This window comes from Leuciscus leuciscus (assembly GCF_965113295.1).
Source record: "Leuciscus leuciscus genome assembly, chromosome: 4".
Lineage (NCBI taxonomy): Eukaryota > Metazoa > Chordata > Actinopteri > Cypriniformes > Leuciscidae > Leuciscus > Leuciscus leuciscus.
In genome coordinates, this window is record NC_138728.1 from 27,702,589 (window position 1) to 27,715,220 (window position 12,632).

The following is a 12,632-nucleotide window of genomic DNA, read 5'->3' on the forward strand; positions in this document are numbered from 1 at the left end:
CAAATAGACTCCAGTGCAGAGTTAAAATAACTCTTGGAGTTGAATTAACACCTTTTCAGAGTTCAAATTGAACTCTTTCTGGAGTTAAAATACTGATCCTACAGCGAGTAATTGTAACTCTAAAATTTAGTTATTTATAATATGAACTCCTTAACAGTGTTAAAAATCAACACTTAAAAAATATATTGAATTTAACACTTCTTAGAGTTAACATTTATTTAACACAATAAAATGATTCATGTGAAAATGATACACTGAACACCATAGTCTTAACTCATTGCTTTTATTTGAGCAAATTCATAGGTTTATATTAGGTTTATAAATTCCATGTATGGACACACTTTAAAATAATTGCTGTCATAAAATACTGTAAAATCTATTGTATAAAACATTGTCAACACATCACTGCATTATATAAAATCAAGCCTGCAGGATTATATATATATATAAAAAAAAACCTTAGTGCAGTAGGATTGTGTAACCTGAGGTAGAGACTTATACATCAGATGAAGTAACAAGGAACAACTTCACAGTGAACTCATTTAAATAAGAAATCAGATAATACAACTCTCTGATACAACATAAAATTGTGAATCAAACCTATATAACATTTGGGCATCAAAAGATTTGAAATGCCTTAATCTTTCCGTTGCTATAACCCGTATCTTCCTTGGTATGGTTTCACTCACTTAAAAAGCATGGAAGTGATCATGGAAACACGTTTCATGCTCAATAAAAAAATTATTGAAAAAACACTTTACCATTGTGTAAAATGATTGAGGTTATTTTGCTGAAAAGTTGCAGGTTTTCATCAGAACCTGTGCAAACAAAAGAGTCCAACTCAACACCATAACATTTTACCCACTTTGTGAGATTGACAGTGGCTTGTGAATCAACATGGAGATATGCAGTTAAATCTTCTGAAAATTCAAGTGTCTCAAGTGAACAAATTTTGACTGGACCAGACTCAACTGCTTTTAAAGACAAGCATTCCCAATGATAAGCTACTGCAAACTGGTGTTTATTTGCCAGCGATACAGTCAAATTCTTGAAATTCTTCACAGAATCTTTAAAAAATGTGTGCTTCTCTTCAAATCTCATGGTCCAGATTTGAATGAGTGGTCCAATCTTTCTAATGCACCTAGGGTAGTGGACCATGAAATTTTGTTTTTTGATGGGTTTTTTGATGGGTACAGTTCTTTGAAGAGTTTATGATGTTCAACAATAAGGTGCTTTAAATACACTGTCATCCTCTCAGTTATTGAGTAAGAGAACACAATGTTTATGATGTTCAACAACAAGAGTAACAAGTGCCAGTGCAAATCATCCTCTGGTACCAGGTCACCAAATATCAAAGGTATGCTTGTGACTAAACACAGTGTTGTTGTGATGCATTTAAGCCTATTCCTCCACAGTCAAGTTAACATTTGTTGGCTTGTTTTTAGTTTCCAAATAGCCATAATTAAAAGCATATGTCCTGTTTAACAAGAGCTATGAAATGTTTAATTAGATATTCAAAAAGTAGTGTAGGGACGCAGATGGTTTTTATTAGTCTGTTTCTGACGCGTGCTTTGCCTTGAAAAATAAAATGAATTCATCATTGTCCATACCTTCTCAATAAATTTGGATATGCCAAATCCATTTATTGTCCATTTGGCATTGCAAACAACAAATAAAACAAACAAAAATAAAAACTCAACACTTTACTTATTACTAACAAACAAAATATTTGATTCAAACAAACTGTTGGGCATGAGCACAGTCTTGTACAAAAACGACGCTCAACACGGCACGGTCAAAAAGTTTGTTTGACCTTCCATATGCGCACCTGTAACTCATCATCACCTTGTTTAAATATACTCAAATACTCATATGCCTTCTAGTGTCACAAACAAAAAATACAATTCAATATAAATATAATGGCTCCAACACACCGGCCAATAATTGTTAATGACGTAGGGCATAAACAATTCAAAATCATATATGTGGCTCAGGTGTATATAAGATGTTTATGGTCCGGTAGGCAAACTTACATATCCTTTTTTAGAGTATGGGTCTTTCAAAGATGGGAACAGTGACACAATCCCAAGGGCATTGAACTTATTTGTTGCTTTACTAACAGCTCTCCTGCAAAGATGAAAACATTTGTCTTAAGATTCTTGTCTGTTTTTTTTTTTTTTTTTTTTTTTGGATAAATTCATGTCTTCTTGAAGCTTTTTAACCTTATTTTTCATGCATGTGGGCTACAATAATGTTTGCCTTGTGGAATCTTTCAAACTCCCCGTCTCTTTATACTCTTTAATCACAATCATCCCAGATGGCTTTGAAGTGAGAATTTGCTTGACATTCTAAAACAAAGAAAACATTATTTAGAAAAAATACAACCAAACTTGGACCTGTTTTTTAAACAAAAACATTAATCTTAATCTAATAACCGTATATACCATTAAATACTTTCAAAATGCATTTCTTTTCCAAAAGTCATGTCTAAAGCATAAGATCTATTTGTATGCAAGTAAAAAAAATTAAAAAAAATTCTTACATGGGCACTGTCCATTAAAGGTTGAATCATTTGAGATCCGGAAACACTGCTGCTTAAACTCCCTAAGACAGAGAATGTATCTGTCAGACTTCAACCCCTTGCTGAAGGACAGTCAAATCTGAAGATCACAAAAACAACAAAGTATGAGGCATAAATAATCTAAGAGCTGCTTCAGCAAAACTATAATTTGTACCCGGGTGGATATTCCCAGGGTCAGACAAAATAATCCCATTACATATAACTCTTCTTACCACAAGTAGTGAAAATAACATAATCTGTCAGATTTGAGGAGGCACCAAACTCTTTCAGGTCTGAGAAGTCAGCAGAGGTCTTGAATGTTTCAGCAAATTGGAGTTCTTGAATGATTCAGCAAATTGAAGTTCTGAAATGCACACATTTTGTCTCTGAGTTGAGATACAAACTCTCAAAATATCTATAAAACAAAACAGATGTTCTTAAATGTCCTACCCTCATTAGTGTGGACGAAAAAAAAAACACATATCTTTGGTTGTTGCAAGTTCTGGAAAGACATCCTCATCCACCTCTATGCCCTGGTCATCTGTGACTCCCAATGTTGTGTTCTCTGGTATCAGAAACTTTTGCTGGACTACACCATAACATCAACAACATGTTATTCACAAAAGAAATTACTGTTACTTTATTAACTGAAAACTAAACATATAACACACCTGAACTGAGAAAATCGGAGAAACAAACTTCTTCCAGTTTTACATACTTCTTCCCTCCACCTTGCACTTTTATCAACATCGTGACCTGACATTAAAGAGAAAACGTAATTTAAGTTAACTGCTAATGTTAGCGTGATTGAGAATGCAAAAAATGTTTAAGCTGAAAACCACGCACTCTCATGGGTCACGACTAAAACATATTTATCATAGCTGTTACAATTAAAAACTTTGCAGGCCTACACTTTCACGGCTCAACTATTATCTTTTTAGCCAGGGTAGAGACTGCAGTTTAGTAACCATGTCTGTAAAACAGGCTATCTGACAGACATGCTACATGGCTGTATAAAGGATATTACCTCGTCGGCATTAACGTTAGTTTATGGAAACTGAACAGAAGGTTTCTTGAGCTGAGTAACACAGTGTGAAAGATGGTTGATAATGATATCCCACGTAGGAGGGGACGTTCTCGCGACCTTGCGCAACTTTCTCTAAAAATTCTCTAAAGGTGACGATAATCCCGAAATCTTTACAGAAATCTTAACAGAACTTTAGAGACGTTCATAAAACATTGTCTTTTGGTTATGAAAGTGCTTCAGTTCAAGGTTCCATTAGAGGGACGGCCCATTTTGGTTATTCTAAGGTCACATAGCAACGTTACAAAGAGGACATTTGGGATGTTAACAGAACGTTCTCGCATGGTCCTCTGTTGGTCATATAATAACATTCCCGTTGTGACTTTAGGTGGACGTTCCATACTGGTTATTCTATGGTCACATAGTTACGTTATTACAAAGAGGAAAAATTAATGAAAGCAAAGATGTCTGAAATGTACATCTAATTCATGGAAATATTAAATAATAACCCCATTAATTACATTAAGTATTACATTTAAAAATAATAACACTAATTAACATGCTAGCCTACTTATTGGGTGCTCTGTACTAATTCTGGGAAAGGGTCTAATTTTATCTTTTTTACTTCAAAATAAAAACTAGGCTATGACTTTTACTCTACAAATCTACAAATCTAAAAACATTGATGTGTCCACAAATCCCTCATTAACAAATATACATAAAAAATACAACGTCATATTAGAGAGTGGCAACGTGAAAATAAGCGATGCATTAGTGATGCAGTTCCATTTTTCACCACAGATTTTCATTGGAAAATTGTGGAGTTCAGTGGAGCTCTGACACTGTCTGCTCAGCTTCATAATACTGATGAAGTCATGCGTTAAATTTGAATATCTCAAGCGCACTTCACGACTTGAAATAGTCTAAAAATACTTAAAAACACTGCTGCAGAATGCTGAACACATTTATCATTTATAATTGTTTATATAAAGGTCTTAAGCCAAAATACATATGTTTTCTAGTGGATGAATATTTTGGTGAGGCACCCACCCGTGAGGCTGACACTGACCCATTCAACTGTGAGCCACTGCTGTATATATCTTCCATTATCTGTCCGTGATGTGCGGAGTGTGGTGCGCACTTACATGACATGGAGGCGCCGGTGCAATCACTTGCATTTTTTTCCTGTCAACAGTGGAAACAACTTAAAATACTCTATCATTTATTGTCATCCAGATAATAATAATACATTATTCAAAGCTTTTATTTGTGTAAACTCACAATAACAAGAAAACGTTGTGCTTCTACAAAATAAAGAAAACAAACAGGTTGTGCTTTCACGGTCTTCCTTGAACTGGAGCGCGTCTCAAAAATTAGCCGAAAAACGGCGTAGCTGTATTTGCAGCCAACACTGACTCAGAAAACATTAGTTTGTTAATAAACAATTAAAATGCCTCCTTGTTATTTTTTCAGACACATTTATTATCATTAGCCTACTTTTGCTGGTGCTTTTGAAAGGGAATGCCATACTGACTGGATGAGAGGAGGAGCTGGGGATGGAGGAGGGTAATTAGCTCCTGAGAAACGAAAACAAACTCTACTTTTAAATAAACTTTTTTTTAAAGTAAGGAAATTTGTGTTAGGTAAATTATGTATTTGTTGTAACAATGTTTCTTGGCTATAAATCATGTACTGATGTAATGCCTGTTTATTCCCCCTTTTATTTTTTTATCCAGTACGAACTGGATTTTTTTTATAATTGTATAATGTTTCCTGACGTGCACTTATAATGTTAATGTAATTTTTACATCAAAAATGGTCACAATTTAGATATAAATGGCAATTTTCTATCCTGATTTTAGCCCTCTGATTTGAACTCTCTGTTTGAAGGGGCGTGTCTGCTGTGAGACTTCAGTGTAAACGCCCACTCCTGTGAATGGCTAACATCTTTGCACATGAAATAAGTATTACATGTGGAACCGTCTCGAATACTTTTACTACGTTTACTATTACAGCTATTGAGATTAACGAATCGTGAAAAGTGTTGATTATATCATCATATTTAGATCTATTTCCATCAAATTAAAGGTTGCAGTGATGAGCATTGAGCAGATGACAATGTTGATTGCGTGAATGCAGTGATCTCATCATTGCAACGTGATTTCTACGATGTAAATACAGTAAGAGCTTTGTTATGCAGTGTAACAGAGTTTTGGCAAGTTTCCAGATAAACTTGAGCTGTGTGATTGACAGCTTATTATGCCGAGTTCACACTGCACGATTTTCAAAGTAGTCAGGTCACTGTTCTTTTCATACTGCACGACTATCTGGGGTAACATTCAGTTGGTGCTGTGTGCACACTGCACGATGCATCGGCGACAGGGGGTTTCACATTGCATGACTTTACAAAAGAAAGAATCGCCGACAACTTCTGTCTGGTCCGCAAACTACGTTTCACAACCAAAATAAGAAGCTTAGTAAGAAGCTTGCGATCCAAATTGTCTGTGCACTGATTTGCAGCGAAAAGGAGAAAAAGAAAAACAGATTATGCAGGAGGAAATGGTTGGGGAGACTCGGGGAGCAAGGATTGTGTGTGCAAAGAGAGTTGGGGGTAAATAAATTCTTTTGCAATGTGTTGCTGCTGGTCAAGCAAATGTCTGTGCTTTGTTTCTCTACTAGTGCAAAATGCCCATGCAAAATCAGCTTTTGTGTGTGTTTTTAGTAATTGTTGGTTTGGTGTGTTTGAGTGCTCATTGTTACAATTACACAGCAAAAGTTCAGTGACATTTTTATTTGTGCATGGTAGAAAGCAAATACTGATACTGACATACAATAAATGTGGAAAATTGAACTACACGATTCAGGGAGCAGGTTACACAATGAACTCAGAGAAAACACTACTACTACAAATAATGCCCGTGAAAGAGACTGTGAACGCATTGAATAGGATATGTTTAGTTGGTGAATAGCATAGGCTACTATAACACAGTTAGTGATAACGTGAAGCGCACCAGAATGAAATATAATATTCAAAAGTAAACATTGTAGCTGACAATGTTTAGCTGACAAGAGTGTTTATGTCAGAATGTTTTGCTTCTTTTACCGATATATTTACCGATATCTTTAGCATTTCTCATCCAGACAACGTCAAACTTTGCACTGCACTTACTCGTGCCCGTAGCAAGATACCTGTCAAGTGTGAAATTCAAGTTTGAAATTACGCATAGGCCGGCGTGTTCTGACCTCACGCAATGGTAGTGATCGCGCGCTCAACGCTGTTGGACATTGTGGTGTATTAGTGGTAAAAAAAATATATAAATACCGTTCGGTTTCTCACACAAACTGATCGTTTAGTATCATAAGACATAAATGTGTCGTCATGAGCCGCAGGGTTTAATTTGGATCCGTCTTTGTCTGTTTTTTTTACTCTGATAGATTTTGCTTTCAATCTGTTGCCATTCACATGCATTATACGACTGACAACAGTTGGAGTTAAAAATCTTCATTTGTGTTCTACTGATTAAACAAAGTCACCTATATCTTGGATGCCCTGGGGGTAAGCAGATACATACAATTTTCATTTTTGGGTGAACTATCCCTTTAATCTTTGTTCTTGCGCTTCAGCAAGCATAACACAGAATATATCCAAAATACAGTTAATGAAAATATCAAGAAATACTGTACATTAATTAAAGTGGTCTCTATTAATGCAGTTAATGTAAAGTCCCAATAACTGTAACTAGGCAAGTCAGTTATTAGAAGTGCAGTCCTGACTCTTTACCTGACTTTGAAGGCAACTCTTTCTCCTTTGCCGACTTGCGGCCAAATGAAAGCTCTTCTGGAAGATAAAGCAAATAAACACTTCAACATTTTGGCGCACTGTAACCAAAAGCATCAATAATGATGACCATTCAAAGTCATTCTCAGAGCACGGGTTTGACTTTACCTGTAGATGTTGAAGGGGACTGACGTCGCTTCTTTGACTGAGGCATATCACTCTCCCTCGAAGACTGGCTGCCAACCAAAGACTCCTATGAAGGACAGAAAATAAGACTTTAACTAGGGTGACCATACGTCCTGTTTAACCAGGACATATCTGGCCAGGATTTCGAGATCGCCCAAAATGCCCGGGATTCGGCTTTTGCTTTCTACAGTCACCATTCATTATGTTTACATTATTACATTATTTGACACTGACACGTACGTGCCAGCTTTGCAGGTCATGCATTCTGCTTCACACGGATCCCGATCGAGACGAAAACACAGGAATTTTCTTAGCAATGCTAGAACGCACATCAAGCGATCACTTGTTTAGCGTTCATGTAAACACTACATTTAAATTCACCAATCGGAATTAATTCAGTCCTACTGAATCAAAAGGTGTGCATGTAAACAAAAAGAATGGCGACGAGAAAGCAAAAGCCGTATCCCGGATATTTTGGGCGATCTCGAAATCCCGGCCGGACATGTCCTGGAATATGGTCACCCTACTTTAACCGTACACCATAACCAAAAGCAAGCAATTAAAAAATACAAATGAAATACAGGTTGTACTAGGCAAGACAAGGCCAGGCCAATCTATTCACACTACATATCGTTTATATACTGTAAACAGTCAAGGGCAGAGATAGCAATGGCCATGGCCTGAATTGGGTGGCATATTGACGTGGTCAGAGAAAGACAACTGGTCAGTCAGTCATGACACCCAGGTTTCTCGCAACTGATTTGGATTCAGGTTGTCATTCTGTGAGAGGAATTCAGAGACCTGTTTGAAAACTGCTCTTTTCATAGACTCAGATAAAAATTGGAAAAGTGAAATCGGCCAATATTTCTCAACTTCAGCTGGACTGAGAGAAGGTTTGAGCAGGGGAGTTACCCAAGCCTGTTTGAATGTGGTATGACATGTTCCAGAAGCCAGTGAAACATGTGTGATTGCTGACACAATGGTAAAAGTTATGGCTTGGATGAGGGTTAGTAAGAATGGGGTCCAGCAGTAGGATGGCCACAAGTCAGTGAGCGAATGGTGGAAGTGATGTGCAGTTGATGGGGAAGACAGGTTGTTTCCAAGTGGCTCTGAAAAAGTGGCAGCCATTAGTGACCAATTCTCTGTCAAGAAAGCAGCAAATAGATCAACAGAGGTTAGTGGCTTTGGTACATCATTGTAGAAAACCATTTTAGCAGCACTACTGCAGGATAAGAAGGAAAATAGGAGTTAAGGGGAACCCTTGAGATTAGTTGGATCACTAAAATTCTGACATCTGTCAGCAGCTCTGAGATCAGTATGCAGATTTCAGATGGTAGAATCAGCCATGGGTGAGGCTGGTTTGGTGGATAGAGGACACAGCCTGTCCAGACATGAGCTTAGTGTAGAGCAGAGATACTCTGTGGCATCACTGACCTCCAGTGAGGAAAATGTGTCGATGTAGAGTTGAGGTGACCAATGAGAAGTGGGTGGGAGACAGGTCGCAGTAAAAATAAACCAGAAGTGGTGGAACAGAGAATGAAATTAATCGAAGGAAACAGTGGTCAGAGATGTGCAGAGGCGTGACCAGTAGGCATTCTGTGGCACAGCTTGGGTGAGAATGAGATCAAGTTCCTTACCTGCTTTGTGAGTCAGAGGGCTGCACACCTGTTTTTATCAGGGATAGCCATACAGATTTTTATAATACAAATAGCAAAATCTAAATCTTTATCATTCTATATCATTGATAAAGAATTCTTTATCCCCCCAGGAATTCACATCAGATCACAGCTGACCATACCTGTAGCTGCTGAAGAGGACTGACGCCGCTTTTTTGGCTGTGGCATCTCACTCTCTTCATTCTCCCTTTCAGACACATCACTACCTACATTCACTTTCTCTGCAGAAAAGTGTGTAGAAAAGCATTTGTTTCCATGCACCATATAGAGCTCCTTGTAACTGAACTAAATAGTGTCAATATATAATATGTATAAGAGCAAACATTTTATGCCATGTGTTCTTACCGTAAGGCTCAAGGTTTTTTCCCTTGAATTCTGATACTCTTCCCTGTTCAAGGGCCATCAGCACCTTGCTGATCTTTGCTAGTTGTAACATCCCTTCCGGCAACCGGTAAAACTTTCTATGGACTCTTATATCATGTCCCAGAAAATCTGCTAACTGGTCCATCTCAGTATCTCTTAGATTAAGCACTTTAGATAATGTTGCAATATGTTTCCGCAGCTTTGTGGATGACAAATTCTTTGGATGTTTGGCTCCACACTGGTGGGCAACCTTCCTGATGCAGTCCGTGCCATGGTAGAATGAGTTGTCAGTCATGGGCTTTGCGGAATTTTATTTTATTTTTTCATCCAGTACACCACATGTTTGACGGTTCTTTACAAGTAGCTCCATGGAGTCCAGCATACTTGGGGTCTAGAGTATTGGCACCTTTCTGTCTCGCTTGCCTCTAATTTCGATGCGTTGGAAATGCTGACAGAGCTTCTGCTCAACTTCAGATAAAGCATCAGCGACATCGGAGTGTAAAACAGATGTGTTTCGGAGAAGATATGAATTCAACCTCATTTTCGAAACTTCTCCTGCTCTCCTGCGATTAAACAGAATAACTTCACACAGAGTTATTTGGGCAAGTTTTGACCAGTTCTTCTGACTTTTCTCAAGTTTGAGCTTTTCTTGGTACAGTTTAGTTTGATTGCTGAGATGAATGTGCATTTTTTTAACATCCTCAGTAAAAGGGAGAAGTTCTGGAGAGTTCCATTTCGCTTCATTAAGCGTCTTCAAGGCTGAGGATGACACATATTCATTCCATTTTGTGGTATACATTTGCTTGAACATTTTTACATTTTGGACATCATTTCCCTCTCCTGTGATCATTGCTTCACATTCTGCAATATCAGACATTTTTTTAAGGTTGTGGCCCAGTTTTAATGCCAAAGATGGAACTGTGAAGACTTCATCTTCATCTCGGAATCCCGAGGTATCTTTAACAGCCTTGATAACATGATAGAAGTTTGAGGGTATGAAAAATTCTTTAATACTCTGTAGATTTCCCACTTTCCTAGCACACACCAATATCCAGTATCTTGGGGTCTTGTTCACGAGTGAGGGAAGGATGGAACGGGAGATTGACAGACAGATCGGTGCAGCTTCTGCAGTAATGCGGTCGATGTACCGGTCTGTCGTGGTGAAGAAAGAGCTGAGCCGCAAGGCGAAGCTCTCGATTTACCGGTCAATCTTTGTTCCTACTCTCACCTATGGTCATGAGCTGTGGGTCATGACCGAAAGGGCAAGATCCCGGATATAGGCGGCCTAAATGAGCTTTCTCCGCAGGGTGGCTGGGCGATCCCTTAGAGATAGGGTGAGAAGCTCGGTCACTCGGGAGGAGCTCAGAGTAGAGCCGCTGCTCCTCCACATCGAGAAGGGTCAGCTGAGGTGGCTCGGGCATCTGTTTCGGATGCCTCCTGGACGCCTTCCTGGGAAGGTGTTCCGTGCGCGTCCCACCAGGAGGAGACCCCGGGGAAGACCTAGGACACGCTGGAGGGACTATGTCTCCCAGCTGGCCTGGGAACGCCTCGGTGTCCCCCCGGAAGAGCTGGAGGAAGTGTCTAGGGAGAGGGAAGTCTGGGCATCTCTGCTTAGACTGCTGCCCCCGCGACCCGGCCCCGGATAAGCGGAAGAAGATTGTATGGTATGGTATGTATCACTTTTAACCGCCTGTGTTACTTCATCTTGCTTCATGTCACTGATCAGTTTCCATAATTTTTTTGTTACTCCTTCAGGAACAGGCTGTGCGTAAGCACAGAGTGCTTGAACTCTGGATCTACCTTGTTTTGTGACCTGGCACTTCTTGGCCAGGTTGCACCTTTGCATATGCCTCCGAAGTGCTTTTCATCTGAACAGCCCTTGGCAGTTCAAACAGTGCATGTAGTTGACGTGGCACTCCTTTGCCAGCTTTTAGAACATTTGTGTTGTGTACACGGTTCCCTTTATTCCTCCAAAGATCCAGATTAATCCTTCTTTCTTTAGAACGCTTTGGAAAAGACAGAGCCTTTGCTACTTCCACCTCATTCCTCATGAACTTGGGCCAAGTGTCTTGCCATTTTGCAGAATGGTTTGGTTTGGTTTGTAAAAGCAATACTGCTTTTTGTTGAACATTCTTTGCAGTCTTTTTCACTTTCATAACTGAAACCTCTTCACTGCTGTCACTGTCTGAATGAGTCATTGTCTCTTGGCTCGAGGTCATGGTGCAAAGGACCCTAGGTTGATTTTACTCCTAACCATCCCTTTAACTAGGCAGCTATGCCTGCTACATTAGTTTTATATTAATAGTACACCTGTATGACTTCTCATTTTCCTTTTTGAAGTACTTGGTGAACTCCATTATTGAGCCGAGTTTTGACTGCAAATAGTCTACTGTTGATGACTGTGCAAAACACAGATGGATTCTGGGTCAGGCTTGAGCATGCTTCAGACTTGTGGTGTGAGCGGAGCGAAATTGGAGCGGGACATAGGGTGATGCTCCATCCTTTTAAAAAAGCCGCTCTGAGCTCTGTCCAAAATCTGCCCCGCTCGCGCTCCACTCTGCTCACATGCTCTGATAGTGACAGAAATTTTTTTGTTGTGACATAAATAGTCATGCGCTTACAAGTACTACACATCTTTTTTTAACTTTTAAACTTTTTTAAAACTAAAAGTTTCAAAATGTAGGAAAACTCACACTTATTTAAAAATAAAAAAAGATGAAATTACCATTGTAAACAGTGTAGCTGCAGAGGACGCTTATTGGCTATTTTCACTCCCCAATATATTTTTTTTTTCACTGGTTTTGCTTTTGAATTGATATTAAGACAATATGCTTTATTGTCATCCCCACAGTGCTACCAAATACTTTCTGTATTTGCGCTGTTACACTACGTGAACTCGCTCAGAGGCCCACACAGAAGAAAATGAATAGTTGAATAAAGTCGTTATTCTTGTTTGTTTTTTGCGCACAAAAAGTATTCTCGTCACTTGATAAACTTAAGGTTGAGCCACTGTAGTCACTTGGACTATTTTAACGATGTCTTTAC